This window comes from Salvia miltiorrhiza, unplaced genomic scaffold (genome assembly GCF_028751815.1).
Source record: "Salvia miltiorrhiza cultivar Shanhuang (shh) unplaced genomic scaffold, IMPLAD_Smil_shh original_scaffold_180_2, whole genome shotgun sequence".
Taxonomy (NCBI): domain Eukaryota; kingdom Viridiplantae; phylum Streptophyta; class Magnoliopsida; order Lamiales; family Lamiaceae; genus Salvia; species Salvia miltiorrhiza.
In genome coordinates, this window is record NW_026651494.1 from 204,837 (window position 1) to 218,218 (window position 13,382).

General features: G+C 31.7%; 1 long non-coding RNA gene across 1 annotated transcript; it reads left to right on the forward strand.

Annotated features, from left to right (window-relative positions):
• Nucleotides 1–3,017: 3,017 nt before the first annotated feature.
• Nucleotides 3,018–5,328, forward strand: LOC131003241 (uncharacterized). Its single transcript, XR_009094589.1, has 2 exons — nt 3,018–3,249; nt 3,466–5,328. It is a non-coding gene; the product is annotated as an uncharacterized LOC131003241 (long non-coding RNA).
• The last annotated feature ends 8,054 nt before the right edge of the window (nt 5,329–13,382 follow it).

Here is a 13,382-nt window from a genome sequence, read left to right on the forward strand (position 1 = left end):
AGATTGAATTTGAGGTGAATTTTTTTGTAAATAAAGAATGTTAGGAAGAATAAAATATTAAAGAGGATGGTGGGACCATTGCCTTAAAAGTAAAGTAACATAATTTTAGCGGACGTCCGATATAGTAATTTTTGCATAATCTTGACAGACGGAGGGAGTATCAATTTCACAAAATCCAGCCTAATTGCAAAATTTTAAATCTATTATGTGAATATTACATAACATAAGGGCAATAAATGATTCAAATTCAATCATCAATCAAACTAGTTTGTCCATCCGTGCGCACGGCGAACGTCCAAATTAAACGATTTATTTAAATAAATAAATATAAATATTAAATAGAATTAAAAAAAAAATCTACATCAATTACTCAATAATATCCCAAATTTAAAAACATAAATTTTCAACTCTGTAAAAAGTTTAACGGTAATTATAGTTATTAAATAATTTTAAATCAATTGATAATGAAAATTAACATTAAACATTATTAAGAGTATTACACATCATAATAAATAAATAAATATTTTCATACACAAACATAAATAAAAAGTTGTAAGATTTTAAAGAAGAGAGAGAAAATAAAATATTTTAATTTTTTATAACTTATTAGTTTTAAATTCATTTTTGATGATTTTTATACCATATTAAAGACCTTATCACAAAATTAAATTTAAGATGTATATTGAATATTTATTTATAAATCAAATTTAAATATGTTTAGAAAAGAATAAAAATTATAAAAAAGAGAGAGAGAGAGAGAGAGAGAGAGAGAGAGAAAAAATAGTGAAAAAATTGTTAAAAGAAAAGAGTGAAAAAAAGATGGAAAAAACTCATCTTTTTATATATTATATAGATTTTGCTTTAAAACTTCTCGTGCGCTTTAATGCACAGTGAGAACCACCCCTATTTTAGGTGTGTTATGTGTGCTGTCATCCAGCCAAATTAATATCAAGGTGGTTTTGGGTACAACTGTATTACACTTGCATTCAGATCTCCTAACCTGTATTTTGATTCAAACCCATACTCTGACCTAAACTATGTAAATGACATTATTCGGTTATACAAATGACATTGTCTGTAATTGATAATATTTCGTTACACAAATGACACTATAGCATTATAAATCACATTGTGTTGTGTATAATTGACACTATTCAAAAATATAAATGACACTTCATGTAATTGACACTATAATATTTTAAAATCTTACAGTGTCATTTATATAATCGAATAGTATCATTTGTATAACCGAATAATGTCATTTACACGATTTGGGTCAGGATGTGAGTTCAGATCAGAATGCAGGTCAAGGCCTGGGTGTGGGTCAACCCGATTGTGCAGTACACTCGGTTGTACCCAAATTTTGTGATTAATATATACTCTATTTTTTCTTTGTTCGTTGTCTAGACTTCTTCTCGGCCAATTTAAAAATATTATTTATATGTATTAAAAATATTATTTGTATGTATTAAAAGTGTCATTTATTATTCCCTCGTTCCATTGATCTTGTCCTATTTTTCCTTTTGAGTTGTCCTATTGATAGTGTCATGTTTCTATTTTTGATAATAATTTTACACTACAAACAATATGGCATCACACCTTTACACACTTTTACTACATTAATTTAACTCTCTTTAATAACCGCGTCCAAAAGATCTGGGACAAGCCTAATAGGACAGATGGAGTATATAATTTATTGAGAATATGTATATAGTCCTATTGAAAAATGAAACTCAATTTTCGGTCACTCATCTGAAAAACATAAATTATGGCCATTATTTACAATTTCGATCTAAAATACCCTTAACCCCGCGGATTCTATTCTACTCGGTCTAGCCACACAATTAACACGAATTTACTCATTTGTACCAACTGTACCATCATAACCCGCGCGCCCTAATCCGGACGCAAACCCGAACCCGGTCTGCTCTAGTTAAGGCAAAACAGTCATAAAACGTAAAAATAGCCAAATTTTGTGTTTTTTTTATGGGAGGCCAAATATTGAGTTTCATTGCTCATTATGGTTATCTCAAAAGTTGACTCTAATTTATTTTTAGACAAAATATCATTTAATTTCATAAAAATATAATTTACGGAATACAATTTGCATACATTAAAAATATTATTTTTTGTTATTAAAAGTTTCATTTGTAATATATCATTTGTGAATTCTCATTTCTTGGCTCAATCGAAAATATCATTTGTACGGATTAAAATTATCATTTTATTTTATGAAAAGTGTCATCTATAATATACTACCATTTATTTTTATAAACAAAATTCATTTGATTTTATAAAAATATTATTTGCAAAATATCATTTACATACATTAAAAGTATCATTGTAATGTATTATTTGTGAATTATCATTTATTGTTTCATTCGAAAGTATTATTTGCATGCTTTAAAAGTGTCATTTGTAATATTTATATTTATAAAAAAATCATTTACAAAGTATCATTTTCATAGATTAAAAGTATTATTTTGTAGTTATTAAAAGTGTCATATGTAATATATCATTTGTGAAGTACTTATTTATCGTCCATTCGAAAGTATTAATTATTTACTGCATTTAAAGTGTCATTCGTTTGCATTGAAAGTGTCATGAGCTCTAATTTTTTTCATTTCGTTTTACTTCCTCAATCTTAAAATCCAATATTTCATTAAAATTGAAATTGTCATATTACATTAATTAATATAATATATAATAACTAAATGGAATTATAATAATTAAAACGAGCTTGATTTTTGAATTACCCGTTGCATTCACGATCCATTTTTGATAGGTGAAAAATGGGAAGAAGAATGTGAAATAGAAGAAGAATATGAAAAAAAAAAAGAAAAAAAAAGGAGATAATTATGAAATGTTTGAATAGGAATGAAAAAAAAATTGTTAAAAGATCTGTTGGAGTGTAGTTTTTTTAGTTAGTAGGTCAAATTGAAAAAAAAAAAGTTCAACTTTTTTATAATGTTAGTTTAATTTCATTTAAAAAAAAAAAAAAACAAAGAGACGCCCATATGATATAATCTCCCACGAGCCTAGTTCTTATTTTAGCGCCTGCATCAAAACCCCCACCCCCACAGCAGCGCGGTCGCGGTGGAGATGCTCTTGCACCGCCTTTCACCAAAATTTTAACCAATACACCGCTGCCTTTCACCAAAACCAGACGGCCAAACCTCAACCAATGGTTTGGTTTACAGAAAGAAATTCTCCTTTTAATATGAGAATACGACTCACTATCTTCTCCAGGTGAATTTCATAAAACTCTCACAGCTTTGACTATACCATAACGAATTGTAGTTGAACAATTTCCTCACTTCCTTTTCGAATTATTGACACAGAAATATTGCTGCTTTCCAACACTATTAATTGAATCCCCAAAATCTTGAATTTTCCTTCCATTGTTATGCTTTGACTATGCCATAATTTTTGTTGATAACTGAATTTTGGGACTTGATACATCAGAGCACTATTGTTGGCGTGAGAGCTAAAATCCAGAAAAAACAAAGGGATTTCTCTGAGATTTAGGCACGAATCGCCACACCACCACGAGCAATTCATGAACTCACCATTGCTGCAGCCACATAGGGGTGTTGAAGAAATGGTATAATTGTCTGTGTAAATTAGAGGAGGGATATTGATCATAGGAAATAAGGTATCAGAGGCTTTCTTTCAGTTATAGTATGTTTTACTGAAGGTGAACATGAAATTTATTAGGTGCCCATATAAACACGGGCTGTCAGATTACTTATAGGGTGCGTTTACTTTGATGGATAAATTTATTCATGAAAAATGATGGATAATAAAAATTTATGCCTTGAAATGTCTCTTTTATTTTCCAACATTTAACACAAAAGAGATGTTCCCCATTTTTTCTTCCTTATTTTCACTTCAAGTATGAATAATATTATCCACTCAAAAATAGAGGGATAATATTATCCATCATTGAAGTGAAAATAAGAAAGAAAAAATTGTGAATATTTCTTGTGTCAAATGTTGGAAAAGAAAAGAGATATTTTAAGGCATAATTTTTTGTTATCCTTCATTTTCCATTGATAAATTTATCCATCAAGGTAAACGCAGCCATATAGGATACCAAAAATTTAAATAGCTTTGCTATCTGGTCTCATAAGCCATACCAAATAAGGTTTAAAGATTATATTTTTATTTCATTCACAACACACTCAATTATTTTATTAAAATTCATGTCATTTTGAAGGGACGTGAAATTTGGTGATGAAGAGAGTAGTAGTATTATTTATACTATTATAAATATAATTCAAATTTAGAATTTATGGCACCATCCAAATGTTAAAATTCATACCACTTAATAAAATTTCGCTGTCAAACCAAATTCAATTTGATTGGAGTTTAAATATGGGAAATTTTAATCATGAAAATTTATGTATTTTGGCACCAATTTTATAGTAAATGGAAAAAAATGACTATAATGTTTAGCTTTACAATCAATTAACCCTGTAATACTATAATGAAGTATTTCATTATTTTGTAAATAATACATCAATTAAAAATTAGTAAGTAAATAATTAAAATCTTTATGTGACAAGGATGATGAGACAGAGAATATAAGATAAAATAAAATGAGTATTTGTAATTTTACGAAAACGGTGTTGTGGAAAAGTAAGGTGGTGATGAGTGGGGGTCACTTAACAGGGAAGACGCCAGGGATATATAATAAGGCATCAGTCTGGATTCCATGTCGTTATTATTTATATTAAAAAAAGGAAAGCGATATATATAATGTCGAAAGTTGAAGAAACGGTGGAGCAGAAGTGGTTGAGTTTGAAGCCGATGGCGGCGGAATCAGCAACGCGGCCTTACCCGACCAAGATCTTCGGCTGCAGATTCTGCGACCGCATATTCTACAGCTCGCAAGCATTAGGCGGCCACCAGAATGCTCACAAAAGGGAGAGGGGTTTCGTCAGATATTTTCAACCCAAATCTCTCGGGGTCCAACCCCACGCCCACCTCCACAAACCGCCCGCTAGAGCCACGCCCGTCCTCGCCTCTATGTGGCCGGGAATTTATAGAGCCGTCGATCACCGCCACACTCCGTCGACTTCCACTTTGGAGATGCTTGATCTCAATCTTAAACTGTAAATAATTAGTACTCCAATGTTGGAACATAATGGATGTGGCTTCAGTGATTCAAGTATTTACAACTTCATTTATCAAGTGTGTGTGTTATTAGCATTTATCAGTGATGAACATTTTCTGTTCATCAACAGATCGATGATTTAATCAATACTGTTGAGATCTATTTGCAGTCAGAAATATAAAATGTTTCAGCTTTCATCTCCTTAAAAAGCAGTCGAGGATTTGGGAGCAGAACAAGTCCAAACCCTAGCTAGTATCTCATCACCATTCAGTTCTGCTTCCAAAAAATGTTCCAACTTCCAAGTGTTGAGGTATATATATGGAGTATCAAAGTTGTACAGTATCTTCGTTTTGGATGTCCGAGGAGTGAGTAATTGAGTTGGGAGTTATTGCGGCAGAGTTACGACTTTTTGGCGGTTTAAGTTGCAATTTCGAATATTTAATGATAAAATTCACAAATCTTCTGATGAGAATATCGTTGCACTCATTTTAAATTTAAATTTTATTTTGAAATGCATTTCTCATTTCTTTCTCTCTGCTTTCACATCTCTCTCAGTCTTCTCTTTCTTCTCGCCGGCCGCCGCCGCCGACCTCTAACATCCGACGACATCACCGTCATGACCTGCATCAAGCCATCCTCTTCTCCAATTCCACCACCGACGACCAACACTTTCATTTAACCCGAGGAAAACACCACTTGCCTAGCCAATATCCGATTAATTCCTCCGTCTACTATCACCCTGCGTCGTCACCTCCATTATTTCTAGCAATTTTCTGTTATAATTTTTTCTACATAACTCCTCCGATTGAGTTCATTCAGGCGACCATAAAAAGCTTGCTTATGATATGAAATTTGGGGGGAGGGGGGGGGGGGGGGTTAGAGTTAAAAGAGATTAAGCCTGCTTATTTGGATATTATCGGGTATCGATTATATCCAACCCGAATCGAAATTTGCCGGTTATTGGATAATCAATACCTTATATTTGGCTCGACGGTGCGGGTATTTGGTACGAACATTGTGATTTTTGGTTACCGCATACATCCGATTAGCTGACTAAATAAATTTTATTAATATAAATATATGATTTAGTAATTTAAAAGTTTAAATTAATCAGGAAGCTACTAACTTTAAAATTTATAATTAAATTAATTTACTTAAAATTAATAAATTTAACATATATATGGATAATAGACTAACTCAATTTACAATTGTTAATTGTACTTTTCCTAATTTGTTATGAGCATTTAAAAATTGTGATTGAATGCATTATGCATATGTAGATTGAATGCATTATGCATATGTATATTTATTCGGTGAAATTGGATCAATGCACATTTATGTGTATTTACATTCAAACACAAATAATTGAAAAAAGTTTTGCATACCTTTATTTATTGTTTGATTATATACAAAGGGGCAGTATTTTGGTTACACGAATAATTAGCCCGTATAACCGTCTCGTATAATTAGTAATTAGATATCGTTTGAGTTCAGATAATATATATAAATGCCCTATATTCGGGTACGAGTACTTGACTCATTCATCACCCCTAAAAGAGATCGTTTAAGACTTGAAATGTGGCTACAAAGTTTATGGCGAACTTCTTTTTATTATTTTTTTTACGCAAGCCCGTCAAGTAACACTTGGAACGACTGGTATGAATTTTGTACCATTCGTGTCAAATGGACTAATTCGTATTCATCCCAATAGTTGTCGTGCAACACTTGGTATGAGTCAAACACGCAACGTCCTTGTACGCTTGATACAAATAATTACATTTCATACTAGGTGTACTATATATTTAAATTCGAAATACAGTTGAACGAAATATAACAATTAGATCTGGAAATCAAGTTTTTTATGAAGAAACACAAAAATCGACTCGTTAACACACCAAATATGATCGAAAAAGTATTTTCGGAACCCTAAGTCGAATAAGAAGGTGAAGCACTAAAGTCGTCGAAAAAGTATATGAAAAACATATTCAAAAAAGTATATGGAGAAGATGAGAAAAATAAATACGGGATAATTTTTAGTAAAATAAAACCTCGATAATTATATGAACATCGTCGCCCAAGGAAATCACCTAGACCGGAAGGAATTGGGCTCCAAAGGAGAAAATAGAAAGAAATACCTGCGTGAAATTTAGAGAACCAAATGAAAGAGAAATAGTTGGTTGTAAAAGTTGACTAGAGAAGAGAGAAATAACTCTAATGCAAAAGGAAAATTTATTTTCTTTAATATAAAATTAGTTAAAATTTATTAAAATTAAGTTAATGGACAACTAGTATAATTTTCACTATCTCAAATTAAAGCATATATATTTTGCACCTTAACTCTTAAAGTACTCCCTCCGTCTCACTGTATCTGAGACTCTTTCTATTTAAGGCGTCCCACTGAAAGTGAGACTCTTCCCTTTTTTGGTAAAGATTTTATCCTTTAAACACATTCTCACTTTTCCACCTACAAATAAAATACATTTTTCTCAATTTTCGTGTCCAAAAAAAAGGTCTCACATACAGGGGGACGGAAGGAGTAAGATAGGAGAAACCTAAATGGAAGAGAAAAATAAAAACAAAAATGAAAAGAATTATATGTATATACAAGTGAGACACCAGAAAATATGATGGACGATCCAATTATTATTTATTTATTTGTTCTTTTCCATACCTTTAATTAAGAGGAAGAAAACATAGAAGAATCTGGATGGATGTATTATTTTTCCAGCCATTATTGTCTCACCGCACACATCCACACCACTCGTGACATCTCTATCATACAGTGTGCACTAAAAAGTTTGTTTTCCCCACCATAAATGGCGCTTTCCTCCAAAACAATCTTTTCTAATAGTATCTATATTTTGTTAGTTTGTAAGGACATCTTAAATTCTTAAACAAATTAATTAAAATGTACATTTTCATTTATTTAGTGTGCTATCTAGAATCTAGAGTGATGCTATTTGGATCAATGTGGTCCGGATTAAACACAATAAATATCTGACTTTCAATAAAAAGAGAAATTATTTATCCTTTAACAAAAATTCCATTAAATATTTATACTTTCAATGAGAATTTTGACTAATTTTATACTGAGACTTAATAAAATATAACTATGATTAGTAAAATCTAATTCCCCTTAATTATTCATAATTCATAATTTGATTGGAGATTATAATAGGCTTTGAGATTATACTGATAATGCTATCTTTCGTAAGAAATGAGAATGATTGATAAGCCAGTATATAATATTGCATAAGCTGCAATATAATACTGCACAAATTTTTTAGCCGGGTTTGAATCCTGGAAGGAGCGAAAATTTTATTTAATTAAATGAATTTCGTTGTGCAGTCATTACAAGCATCTTATGCAACATATTTATTGGCTTATGCAATCATTCTCCGTTCTCACCACATTTGTTCATTCTCATTTGATCTTCTCCCTCTATATATATATATATATAATATTTATGGAGTATTACTTTACAATTAAATTTAGCAAAATCATACTAATCAGCAAATATCGTTGTTCAAAATCTCAACATAAAACACGCTAGGAAAAATCGGCAAACTTCAACATAAATCACACTAAGCAAAATCGGCGAACCTCAACATAAATCACACTAAGCAAAATCGTTGTTTAAAATTTATAGTCACAAAACCAGCAAACATCTCTTATGGAAAATGGAGAAAAAAATTCATAGATTTAGGGAGATCTAAATCCACAGTCGGCAAAAATCGCAGTTCAAAAAAATTCATAGTCCAGTATTCCATAATCAGCAGCAATCCATAGTCCGCGGTTACCAAAAAATTCATTGATTTTAAGTTGAGATATCAGATATGGTCGCAAAATCGTTGTTCAAAATCCTTAGTCACAAAATCAGTCCACATTAACATTTTTCTAATACTAATATTTTATTATAGTATCGTAAAAATGGTTATTAGGATTATCAAATTTATTCAAAATCGATAAATTCTTTTATCCACCTCTTGAAATTATAAGAAAAAGGGAAAAAGGAAAAGAGTATGGATAAATAATATGATCTTGGGTTTGTGAAGCAGAAAGTATAACGACCCTGTTCGAAGCCAAGACCGGCTTGAAAGGAGACTCACCGTTTCTGGAAATCGAACTGAAAACTGTGGTTTCAAACTTTCAGCCATGCTAAACATGATATAAAGTGGAGGGTTAATTAATAATCAATATTAATTTAATTATAATGTGCTGCGCCCAATTAGAAATCCAGTCATATATAGCTTAACTAGTTGAAATACTTATGATTTACGATCCAGATTTGTACAAATTAAAGTTGCCACTTTATGTTAATTATAGGATTTGTTATACACCCACCAATACCATATATATGAACCCTAATAAATATTAAGCATCTTACAACTCTCTGAGTTTCTTACGTTTTCTTAGTAATTTAAAGCCGCACGCAGAGATATGATGGTTTCATTTTCAAATGCAAACAAGGAATTAATGATAAATATAGTGGTAATTATCCTGCAGATTCCCAAACTCATAATTAATTAACTTTTAAGATTGAAGCAGAAAGAAAAAAGAGATGGCCGACAAAGAGCACTGGAGCTGCAAAGCAGCCATGAATTGAAATAAGAGCTTCAATAATTTCGAGCATGGAAATTAATGGAAACCTATGTCATCGCGATTAATAATATTGCTGGGAAGCAACATTAAATTGGATATACATATAGATCACTAACAACAGAACAAATTAGACTGTGGAATCTTGTCTTATAGTCATAAAAATATGAAAAAGAAAGATTCTTGAGACAAAAAACTGGAAGACGGATACTACGTTAGACGACGAAGAGATCTTGTGTTATGCCCTACATCATGTGAGCATTGAATTAATAGATATTTCATGTTTCCATACACAACATTGCCCAAATGCACGCCCCTCCTTTTCCTTTTTCTGCTTTCCTTTTCACCATTATTGCTTACGCTGAATATCACATTATCATTTGCATAGAATCGTTGCAGAAACATAGAAATATATGAGAGGCCCTCTCCCACTGTTAATCGATTCGAAACCCAAACTAGCCGGATTTTGAGAAATCGTTATTGATCCGAAAATTATATGGATTATTCATTTACCGAATCAGTTAAACTGCTTCAGTTTTTGATAAAAATCGAACATTAAAAAAATTATGTTTGAATTTTTTTTTAATTACAAAATTCTAAAAATAAACATTCAATAATTAATTAACATAACAACTATATCATAAAAAAATATATCATGGTTAAATTATAAAACATGTAAACCTAAATCTATGCTACATTAAAAAGGCAACATTTCGATTTGAAATCAATTGCAAATTGATTTTAAAATTAAGTGGCAATTTTGTAGTTATAATCAAATTAAAAATTTATTTTTTTCTTTTCCTTTTTCTCTATCTTCTTATTTTTTTTTTGGTTTTATTTCGTTCCAAAATTGTGAAATTCGAATAATTATAAAATATTTAATATGCATATCAAATTAAAGATCACGATAATAGCTTTAATTTGATATTTTATGTAATTATATTTGATTTAAAATGTACAAATTATATTTACTTAAAGATTTAAATTTTAAAAAAAAAGTCTCTCATCTCTCTCATCTTTTTTAAGTTAATGAGTTTTTCAATTCTTTTTTCTTTTTATTTTAACTTATTTTTTTGCCTTTTCCTATTATTATTATTATTATTATTATTATTATTATTATTATTATTATTATTATTATTATTATTATTATTATTATTGTGATTCTTCTTTATTTATTTTTATTTTTTCAATATTCAACTCAAACATATTTAGTATAAATTATTTTGTATTATATTTATATTTATGATAATTGAGTTGGTTTTAATTTTATATAAATCTAAAAATATAAAAACGTTTTCGTACGTTACACGGAGTGCAAATGCTAGTTTTATAATTAGATAGATTAACATCATTTCTATCTTAATTAATCTTGTTCTGAAATCTCCCCGAAATCAATTCTAACTTTTTTCATTCATTCACAAGAGTTATTAGTCCATAAATACTTCAACTAACTCAAGTCCAATGACATTCAATACTACATAAAAAATTCATCTAAAATAAGAAATACGAGCAAGATCTCTTTCAATCATAAACCTTCCTCTCACAAAGTGAGATGAGCTCTTCTTCAGATAAATCTTAGTGCACCAGATTCCAAGAATGTACTGTAAAGAGTATTCAGTCTCTTGTTGCACGTGTTATTTGGTAGTGTAGAAAATAGAATGACGATAAATGAAAGGATGCAGAACCGAGGCGAGAATAAATTCTCTCTCCGTAAGGCAAAATTACTTCCGCTCTGTGCTCGCGGATCTACAGTAATTGCCCCCAAGATACAACGGTTTCGGGATGATAGACGAGTCCTTAGCACTAGGAGTTCGCTATCCGGTCGAACGGCTTGATACTCGGGACTGAGTATGTAAACTAAACTAATATGACAAATTGATTATCTGAATTCGTTTGTGTGTTTAATCTCATTCTGGAGGGCCCTATTTATAGTAGTCCAGGGGTTTCCTTGAACTGACGTGACCGTTTGGCCAAACAGGAGGTCCGAACCGATGTGTCTCTTCGGTCTTGAACCGCCACCACGTGCCCTGTTTGGGCAAACAGATCCGAACCATCGTGTCTCTTCGGTCCTCAACCGCTGCCACGTCCGTTTGGGCAAACATGTGGTCCGAACCATGGATATCTTTGGGCATTAATTACTCATTCAATTCTTAATAGATTTGAACAAGTAAATATACCAAATTAATCTACTCAAAATGTAGATTCCAAATATACCATTTAATTCCATTAATTACAAAGTAATTATGGACTAATAAAGCCATTTATTCCAACAATCCCCCACATGAATGATGATTAATGCAAATGCAAAAAAAAAAAAAACTAAGTCCCGACGATCCATTATTGCATTAGGATAGGTAGTTGTTAGCTTTGAACCTTCCTTAGTGTAATGCCATCGGATTTACTCGTTGCTCGGTGAACATGATGTCTTGAACCGGTCAACTTTTGTGTAAATCTAGTCAACAACATACACACAATAATAGATCTAATATCTTTCGTTCTCACGTTGTGTCCATTTCGGCCTTGGACCATTTCTTGGATTCACAAGTGTTTATTGATAATTTGAAGCGGCCCCACTTCTTCACTTGTATAGGTGATCTCCTATAAAGAGTATCCTGCCATACTCCACCTAATAAGGCTATAGGAATCATTAAAAGCCTTTGATGGCTTACCCTTTACCACAAGCTGCAGGCTTTGCACTTGAGCAGCTATGAGAATGGATTTTGAAAGTTTCAAGTGCTCAACTTGAACTTCCATAATTTAGTTGTCTCATTGAACCATGTTCTTGGGATCTCCAGTCATTATGGTTGAGTTACCACTATGAAAGTTCTTAACGTGTGGATTTTAATCCCATTCCCCTTACTGCGTTATACAATTGATCACGATTAATACCTTTAGTAAACGGATCCGCAATATTGTCTTTTGACTTTACATAGTCAATGCACATTATTCCTGTAGTGATCAATTGTCTAACGGTATTATGTCTTCGACGAATGTGTCGAGATTTACCGTTATACAAACTATTCTTTGCCCTCCCTATAGCAGCCATGCTGTCACAATGTATCATAACCGGAGGCAAAGGTTTTTCCCAACAGGGAATATCTTCTAAGAAGTTTCTTAACCATTCGGCTTCTTCACCGGCTTTGTCTAAAGCAATAAATTCCGATTCCATAGTAGATCGGGCTATACATGTTTGCTTAGAAGATTTCCATGATATTGCTCCTCCACCAATGGTAAAAACGAACCCACTTGTGGATTTAGAGTCTTTAGTGTCGGATATCCAATTGGCATCACAATATCCTTCCAAAACTGCGGGATATCTCGAATAGTGTATACTATGAGAGATTGTGTGCTTTAAGTATCTCAACACTCTTGTCAATGCGGTCCAATGATCCTTCCCGGGATTACTTGTAAACCGACTTAATTTACTGATCGAATATGCTATATCTGGCCTTGTACAATTTGACAAGTACATTAGGCTTCCAATAACTCTAGCATATTCTGATTGTGATACGGGTTCTCCTCGATTCTTGGCTAAGTGTATACTTAGGTCAACGGGCGTTTTAGCCGGAGGTAGATCAAAAGCTTTGAATTTCTTAAGTACATTCTCAACATAGTGAGATTGTGATAAGACTATTCCCTCGGGTGTTCTAAGGATTTTAATTCC